This window comes from Dipodomys merriami, unplaced genomic scaffold, assembly GCF_024711535.1.
Source record: "Dipodomys merriami isolate MVZ:Mamm:240054 unplaced genomic scaffold, mDipMer1.0.p SCAF_203, whole genome shotgun sequence".
NCBI lineage: Eukaryota > Metazoa > Chordata > Mammalia > Rodentia > Heteromyidae > Dipodomys > Dipodomys merriami.
Genome location: NW_027203416.1, coordinates 1,573,888 through 1,583,325, shown reverse-complemented (window position 1 = coordinate 1,583,325; position 9,438 = coordinate 1,573,888). Strand labels below are relative to the sequence as shown.

General features: G+C 39.0%; 1 pseudogene; it reads right to left on the bottom strand.

Moving 5' to 3' along the window:
• Positions 1-8,618: 8,618 nt before the first annotated feature.
• LOC138833312 (U6 spliceosomal RNA) lies at positions 8,619-8,714 on the bottom strand (annotated as a pseudogene).
• Between the last annotated feature and the right edge of the window lie 724 nt (positions 8,715-9,438).

Genomic DNA, 9,438 nt, shown 5'->3' with positions numbered 1-9,438 from the left:
GTCTTTCTAGCTTGGTTGCGATCGCTATAGCTTTACAGCTATAGCTTTGCTATAGCTTTTTATTGTAAGGTAGTCCCATTTGTCATGTCTCACTCCATTTTGTTGTGACCCTGAGACTCTGTTCAGGAAATACTTTCCTGTGCCTATAAGTGCCTATAAGTTCAAGTGTCTCTCCTACTCTGCCGGAAGTGGTTTCAAAGATTCAGGTTTAATGCTAAGGTCTTTAATCCATTTTGAGTTGATATTGGTGTATGGTGATATGCTGGGGTCCACTTTTATTCTTCATGTGGCCACCCAGTTTTCCTAGCACCAGTGGTTGAAGAGGCTGTGTTTCTTCCATTTTCTGTCTTTGGTTCCTTTGTCAAATATCAGCTGTCTGTAGGCATGTGGATTTATTTCTGGATCTTCTATTCTATTCTATTGGTCTTCGGGTCTGTTTTTGTGCCAGTACCATGCTGTCTTTGTTATTATGGCTCTATAGTAGAGTTTGAAGTGCTGCATGGATATCCTTCCCATGTTGTCTTTATTCTCTAGAATTGTTTTGGCTATTCTAGGTCTTTTGTGGTTCCATACGAATTTTTGGACTGTTTTCTGTATTTCAGAGATGTACATCATTGGGATTTTAATAGGAATTGCATTGAATTTGTATATTAATTGAGGCAGTATTGCCATTTTCACTATACTGTCTGCCTATCCAACAGCATTTGAGGTCTTTCCATTTCCTAGTGTCTTCTGTAATTTTTTTCTTTAACTTTTTATAGTTTTCATTAAATAGTTCTTTTACAGCTTTGGTTAGGTTAATTCCTAAATATTTTATTTTAGGGGAGATTATTGTGAATGGGGTTTCTTCCTTTATTTCCCTTTCTGCTTGTACATTGTCAGTGTACAGGAAGGCAACTGATTTTATTGGATTGATTTTTGTATCCTGCTACATTGCCGAAGTGATTTTTGATTTCTAAGAGTTTGGGGATGGATTTTTTGGGATTGTGAAGGTATAGTATCATGTCATATGCAAAAAGCTATAGTTTAATTTCTTCTTTCCCTATGCGGATCCTTTTAATGTTTTTTCTTGCCTTATTGACCTGGCTAAGGTTTCCAGGGCTATATTGAACAGGAGTAGACACAGTGGGCATCCTTGCCTTGTTCCTGATTTTAAGAGAATTGGTTGTAGCTTTTCCCAATTAAGTATAGTATTAGCTATTGGTCTGTCATAAACGGCTTTTAATGTTTTAAGAAATGTTCCTTCTATTCCTATTGTCTCCAGAACTTTTAGCATGAATGAATGTTGAATTTTATCAAAACCGTTTTCTGCATCTGTGGAGATAATCATATGATTCTTGACCTTGGCTCTGTTGATGTGTTTGGATTATATTTGTTGACTTACGTATGATAAACCATCCCTGTATCACTGTGATGAAGCCTACTTGGTTTTAGTGTATTTTTTTATGTTTCTTGATTCTGTTAGCTAGAATTATGTTAAGGAACTTTGCATCTGTGTTCATCAAGGAAATTGACCTGTAGTTCTTTTTTTGTTGGGTCTTTGCCTGTTTTGGGGATGAGTGTGTTATTGGCATCATGGAATGAGTTTGGGATAGCTCCCTCCTTCTCTGTTTCTCTGAAAACTTGAAGAGTATAGGTATTATTTCTTGTTTAAAGGTCTTGTACAATTCTGTTGTGAATCCATTTGGTCCTAGGCTTTTTTTTCTTTCTTTTTAATTTTTTTATTATTTTTTACGGTGAAAATGCTGTACAGAGGGGTTGCAATTATATGGGCAAGATAATGAGTATATTTCTTATTAAGCATTGTAGCCTCCTCCTTTGTTTCCCCTTCCCATCTCTTCCCATCCTCCCACCGCCCACCCACCCAATCCTTCCCCCACCACCAAAGTTGTAAAGTTCGTTTTCGGCATGACAACTTGTACTTATTGTTGCAATGGGTCGACCTGTATCCTTATTTAAATGACTTGTTTTTCCCCTTCCCCTCCACAAATTATAACAACATGAAAACAGTGAAAGCATGGGTTATACTGTGGGGGAGAGACATACAAAGTAACAAAGAAATGATCTTACTAATGCGTTAGAAACAATCACGTGAAAGAAATAAACATTTGAATACATATCTTAGGGTTCATTTTCCTAACATCACCTTATCTGGCATTTTTAACTTGACTCATACATATACTAGATATTGCAAATAAGGGAAACCGTGGGACCTATGATTCCTTGGGCTTGGCTTACTTCACTTAATATATTTTTTCCAAGTCTTTCCATTTCCTAACAAATGGGGCAATGTCATTCTTTCTGATGGAGGCATAGAATTCCACTGTGTATATATACCACATTTTCTTGTTCCATTCATCTACTGAGGGACATCAGGATGGGTTCCATATCTCAGCTACAGTAAGTAATACTGCAATAAACATGGTTGTGCTGGTGGCTTTAGTGTGGTCTTGTTTGTAAACATTTGGGTAAATGCCCAAAAGTGGGATTGCTGGGTCATAGGGGAGCTCTATATGGAGTCTTTTGAGGAACCTCCATAATACTTTCCAAACTGGTTGAACAAGTTTACACTCCCACCAACAATGAAGTAAGGTTCCCTTCTGTCCACATCCCCTCCAGCATTTGTTGTTATTAGAGTTCTTGATTTTTGCCATTCTAACTGGGGTGAGGTGGTATCTTAATGTTGTTTTAATTTGCATTTCCTTTATGGCTAGGGAGGTTGATAATTTCTTCTTGTGTCTATTGGCCATCCTTCTTTCTTCTTCAGAGAAGTTTCTCTTTAAGTCTGTAGCCCACATATTTATTGGGCAGTTGTTTCTTTGAGGATTTGTTGTTGGGAGTTTTAATTTTTTGAATTCCAAGTATATTTTAGATATGAAACCCTTGTCCGTTGTATGGCTAGTGAAGATCTTCTCTCAATCCGTAGGCTTTCTATTGATCTTGCTAGCTATGTCCTTTGCCATGCAGAAGCTCTGCAACTTCATGTAATCCCATTTGTCCAACCTTTCTTTGATTTGTTGTGTTTCCGGGTCTCTATTAGGAAAATTTCGGCCTGTGCCAAGGAGACCTAGGGTTTCTCCTATTCCATCCTGTAATTTTTTCAGAGTGTCTGCTTTGACTCCGTGGTCTTTGATCCATTTGGAGTTGATTGTGGTACAGGGTGATATATAAGGATCTAGGTTTAGTTTTCTACAATTAGTTAACCAATTTTGCCACCACCATTTACTGAAGATGCTGTCTTTCTTTCATTCTGTTTTTTTAGCTCCCTTATCGAAGATTAGATGGCTCTAGGTCTGTAGGTTCATTTCTGGGTTTTCAATTCTATTCTATTGGTCCTGAGATCTGTTCTTGTGCCAGTACCAAGCTGTTTTGATTACTATGGCTTTATAGTAGAGTTTGAAATTTGGTTTTGATATTCTTCCAGCAGTGTTCTTTCCACTGAGGACCGTTTGTGCTATTCGTGGTCTTTTATTGTCCCATATGTATTTTTGGATTGCCTCTTCTATTTCCTTGAAGAATGAGGTTGGAATTTTGATAGGTATCACATTGAATTTGTAGATAGCCTTGGGAAGTATTGCCATTTTCACGATGTTGATCTTTCCAAATCCAGGAGCATGGGAGTTTTTCCCATTACTAAGTTCTGTTTTGGTTTGCTTTTTCAAGTTTTTAAAGTTTTCATCATAGAGTTCCTTCACTTCTTTGGTTAAGTTAATTCCTACGTATTTTATTTTTTGTGGGTGGGCTTTTTTTTTGTTGGAAGACTTCTGATTGCTTTCTGTATCTCCTTGTAGGATATTGGCTTATTTAATTGATTTACTTCTTCTTTGCTCAATTTGGGCAACATGTATTTCTCTAAAAATGCATTCATTTCTGCCAGGTTTTCTTTCTTTAGCGAGTATAACTTTTGAAAGTAGTCCGTTAAAATTGTTTGGAAATCTTGGGTACATGTTGTGATTTTTCCCATGGCATCCCTCATCTTGTTAATATGGGTTTCTTCTCTTCTTTTCAAATCAGTCTTGCGAAATGTCTATCAATTTTATTTATTTTTTAACAAGCTTTTTGTTTGGTTAATATTGGTTATGATTCTCCAAATCTCTATTTCAATATTCTCCGCTCATAGTTTGGTTATCTGGCTCTGTCTAGTAAATTTAGGTTCCATTTTTTCATGTTTTTCTAGCTGTTTTAATTGCAACATGAGATTATTTTGTTGGTCTGTCTCTATTTTCTTGATGTGGGCATTGAGGGCAGTAAATTTGCCCCTCAGGACTGCTTTTGCTGTGTCCCACAAGTTTCTTTGCGAAGTATTTTCATTTTCATTGAGTTTTAGGAATTTTTTAATTTCTTCTTTAATCTCTTCCATTACCCAGGCATTGCTTAGAAGTGTGCTGTTCAATTTCCATGTATTTTAGTAATTTCTGCAGTATGCTTTGTTATTGAGAACTGGCTGGATTCCACTGCGGTCAGATAGGATACAGTGGATTATGTCAATCCCCTTTAATTTGCTTAAGTTCTTTGCATGAATTATGATATGGTCTATTTTGGAGGAAGTACCATGAGCTGCTGAAAAGAATGTGTACTGTGTTGTTTTTAGGGTGAAATACTTGGTAAATGTCAGTTCCACTTGAAGTATGGCTTCACTTATTTCAGTAGCTTCTTTGCCAATCCTCTGGTTAGTAGACCTGTCCTTGGATAAGACTGGGGTGTTAAAGTCTCCTAGTATTATCATATTGGATCTATTTTATTCCATAAGTTTGAGAGTATTTGCTTAACATATTTGGGTGCACCAATGTTTGGGGAATGTAAGTAGACGATGGTAATATCCTCCTCTTGTATTGTTCCCTGCATTAATATGTAGTGTTCATCCTTGTCTTTTTGCATTGATTTTAATGACAAGTTCAATTTTTCCTATATCAGGATTGCTAAACCTGCCTTTTTACTAGGGACATTTGATTGGTAAAGCCTTTTCCAAACCTTCACTCTGTGTTTGTTTGAATGTTTGGCTTAGAGGTGAATCTCCTGAAGGCAAACAGATGGATGGCTCATGTTTTAGGATCCAATTTGAAGTTCTTTTTCTTTTGATTAGTGAATTAAGCCCACAAATCTTAAGAGATAGTATAGAGCGATGCATTATGGTCACTGTTTTTCTTCTTTCCTTTCCTCCTGTGCTTGCTCAGATAGACTTTTATTAATGCCTGTCTGGGTGCAGGTCCCTGTTCGTGGTTGCTTTTCTCAGGTTGTGTTCCACCTCTTGTAGTGTTTGTAATGCTGGCTTAATGTTTATGTATCAATTTAATTTTTCTTTGGTATTAAAAATTTTCAGTTCTCCATCGAATGTGAATGCTGGCTTTGCCGAGTATATCAGTCTGCATTGGCTCATATGGTACTTTCCCAGGCCTTTCTTGCATTCAGTGTCTGTGTGGAGACATCTGTAGTGATTCTAATATTTTTCCTGTTGTAGTATAGCTCCTTCTTCATTTTTGCTGCATGCAAGATTGTTTCCTTATCATTCAGATCTATCATTTATACTATAATGTGTCTAGAAATGTTTCTCCTGGGATCCTTCTTGTTAGGTGTTCCATATTCTTCTGTTATGTAGGTAAGATGTTCTTTTTTGAGATGGGGAAATTTTTTCACTGATTATTTGTGGAATAGGTGTTGCAATCCCTTGCTTTGATATTCCTCACCTTCGTATATGAAGGTTAAATTTCTTGGCACTATCTGCTTGCTCTTGAATTTCCCTTTGGCATCATTTAAGTGATTTTTCCATACCTGTCATTTTTTGGTCCAGTTGATGTATTCTGTCTTCTGTATTTGACACTCTACATTCCATTTTGTTCTTTGTTTTGTGGCTTCCATTGTTGTTTGCATGGAGGAAATGGACTCATTTATAGATTCGATGTTGGTTTTCAAAATACTATCTCACCTCTGAATGAGGTGTGTACTGCCTCTATTTTGTCACTTATGTAATGGCTTTGTGATGTGTGTGCTGCCTCTATTTTTGCATGCATCTCCTGTTTGATGTCCTGCATCTCTTTCGATATTTCGACCCTGTGTTCTTTCAATTTCTGGTGTGTTTCTCGTTTTATATCTTGAGTCATTGCCTCCAGCATCTCTTGGATGTAGTGTTTGTCTTCCATTCCTGCTTTGCTCCCACTGGGTCTATCCCCTGGGTGGCTGCTGGCTTTTAGAGATAGCTTGTTATCCTAGGTGTTGATAAACCTTGTAATTTTTCTCTGTGATTTTTCATGGGGATTCAGGGATTATTGCAGACTAATCTGAAATTTTGTTTTGGTCAATAGCGTCTGTCTTTGCCTGGTTACTGTTTCTGTGCTGGTAGAGTCTGTACCTGATCTCGGTTCTATTGGGGGCCGACCTCTAGCTGCTGGTCTGACCCACAGAGGGTTCTCGGCGCTCTGCTGTAGATCACTGGCAGTTCCTGACTTTAGAAGGGTTGAGCAGCCTAAACTGCTCCTGTTTGTTCCTACAGGTGCTCTTGGCGAGTCCAGATGTGCTGGATGTACTCTCCCAGATGCTGGAGTCTGCTATGGGCTCCTGATGTTTTGTTTTGTTTTACTTTTTGGCTAGTTGTGGGCTTGAACTCTGGGCTTGGATTCTGTCCTTCAGCTCTTCAACTCAAGGCTGGCACCCTACCATTTGATCCATAGCACCTCATCTGGCCCTTTCTGCTTATGTGCTGCTGAGGAATCAGATCCAGGGCCTCCTGCACCTAAGACAAGCACTGTACTGCTGAGCCGTCTTACCAGCCTGAGCTCCTGACTATTTTCAGGTGCTGGCAGCCTGTGTTGTCCAATTCTCAGCCTAGAATATATGGGTCGGGTTCTTGTGGGCTTTGGACTTCTCTTGTCCTGAACCCCTAGGTCTTTTGCTGTCACAGGCATGATTCCCAGAGGGTGCAGTTCCCTGTTTTTCTCCTCTCTGCTGAGGCATATGCTCAGCTTCTTATTTCAGTTGGGAGGTGTTGGTTATGTTGCTCAGGCACCGGATCCCCAGGTCTGGTCCCGGCCCCCACCCTAGGGCACACTGGTTGGACCTGTGCTGCTGTGTATCCCACCTAGATTGTGCAGCCTGAAGTACACAGTTCAAATTTCTTCCACCATTGGGTGTCTTGACCCAGGGGCGCTGTTCCTGGCTTGGGCATTTAAGCTCCCTTCCAGGCTGTCTCTTGTTCTAGCCTGGCCAGCTGAGTGTGCTCCATGGGCTGGTGGAGCTTGTGAACAATTTATAGTTTTAGTGGGTCCTGTGATGCAGGTTTGGGGTAGGGGGTCTGGGGATTCCCACCAGCTCTGGTCTCCCTTGAGGAATACACTGTCCCCTGCAGGGTACTCAACCTGGAGCTTGTTGTTGTTTCTGTGTGATATAGGTTGCTGGTTGCAGTTGCAGTCAGAGTTCAATTGATGTGATTGTGGGCTGGGCTGAGAGGTGGTGGCTCTGTGTGTTTCTCTTCTGTCACTGCCTCCATTGACACTGTTTTGGGTAAGCTCCATGGGATGGGCCTCCAGCCTCCACCCAAGGGGTGGGGGAGGAGCCTCTGTGCAGGTTCTGAGCGCTGGCATTTGTCTCTGTTTGCACTCTCCGGATCAGCACCTGTTCCTTTCAGTTCTTCTGTTCTGGTGTTCTGTGGGCATCTGGTGTATCTCTGGGGTTCCTGCCATGAGGCCGAGTGGCTTTGGTGGGATGGAGCCTCTCTGCTCAAATAGAGAGTGAGGGGTAGGGGTGGGATCTTTGTGTAAGCTCCCTGCTCAGCAGATTCTTCATTCCTTAACATCAGCGGGTCTGACACTGGTACCTGAGGGGGCTTTGGTGCAGGTGATCTGCAGACAGCCCCCTGTTTCTCTGGGACACCGGCAGCTCCTACCGGGCTGGGCTGGCCATGGCTTGGCTCGCTGCTGTGTGGCCAATAGATGTTGGGGGAGGGGTCTTCACCCTTCTCTGTTGTGAAATTCTTCTTTTTAACTCTTTATTTTTTGTTTTTTTCTACCTCCTGCTTTTCTCTGGATGTTGGTCTTTTTGTTTTTGTCGGTCTCTTGGGGAGTTTAAACGTTGGAACTCAAACTCTCTTTTTGGTTGGGGAGAGCTGTGGTGTTCCCCTACTTCCCCGTAACCATCTTGGTCCCCCCTCGTGTTTTTGCTTTTTTTAATCAGAAATAATTTTAATTTATATGTTGAAATGAGTAATAAAGAAACTAAAGATATTTCTGGTGCTTATCTGAAAAATTATACTTTAAAATATTTTGTATTGTTTGTATAATGCCCATAATCTATTTTATTCTTTCCTAGATATAAGACTTTGAATACTACATTGTTTTATAATATACAGGTTCATTAATAAATGTGTCAGATTGCATTCCATAAAGAAACAGTTTAAGATTCCTTTTTTACTAGGTCCTTATAGTATATTTTTTTGGAATAAAATGAGAGTGTTGTCTAATTTTAAAAGTTTTATAAAGATTATGCTATGTAAAGGCCTTTCTAAGGTGAAGATTTAATACACTGATGTCAAACTACCTTTCATTTATATGAATTACATGTATTGTTAGACTTGTAATTTTGTAATCAACTTTTTAATAATTGTTTTCATTTCTTGCATCTGAAGAATGAAAAATATGGAATAATTCACAGATTTTCATATCATCCTGCGCAATTGCCATGTTAATCTCTGTATTGTAATTTGGGTATATGTGCTGCTGAAGCATGTAATGTCCTCTAAATTTTGGTAGTTAATGATGCAATCTTTATACAGGATTATATACTTGGGTGCCTATTTGTAACAAAGAAACCATAATATTCCTAACAATGCTATTGATCTTATTTCCCTAAAATTCTGTGTATAATGGGAAATAATTATATTGTTCAGTCTATTGCTCACGTTTGCAATTTTTTTGTCAATAACTATTTTAAGCCTTTTTCATTTTAGATTTGATCATATTTGAAGCATTTTTAGCTAGATCTAAAAGGGAGGGCTTTTTCAAATATTTATTTATCCAACTGAGTTAGCTCTGTGGAGCTAATGGATTCAAAATAAGCCTTGCTTAAGAGTTCCTTGTAAATTTCTGCAGCTGAAATTTTCACAAATGAGGTCATATTGGCACAAATGTTTACCTGACACTTTACCCTTCTTCCATGTAGGATCAGACCAACCAGAATATCTTACCCTCAGAGTGTAAATTGTCTTACTTGAACAAAACAAATGTTAGTTACAAGGGATCATAGAAAGATGAACATTTCAGACAGAACCGTTCAGACTAGAAGGGGTTTTTTTTATCAAAACATAATTGTTTATTATACCTACCATTTCAAAAGTAGCTAAAGCCAAGAAGGTGAAAAAATTGTTCATATGAATGATTACCTAATGTCCTGGCCTGTCTGCCTTCCAACCAGGCAGGAACGTACACTACTGCCTTTCTATCACCAAATATT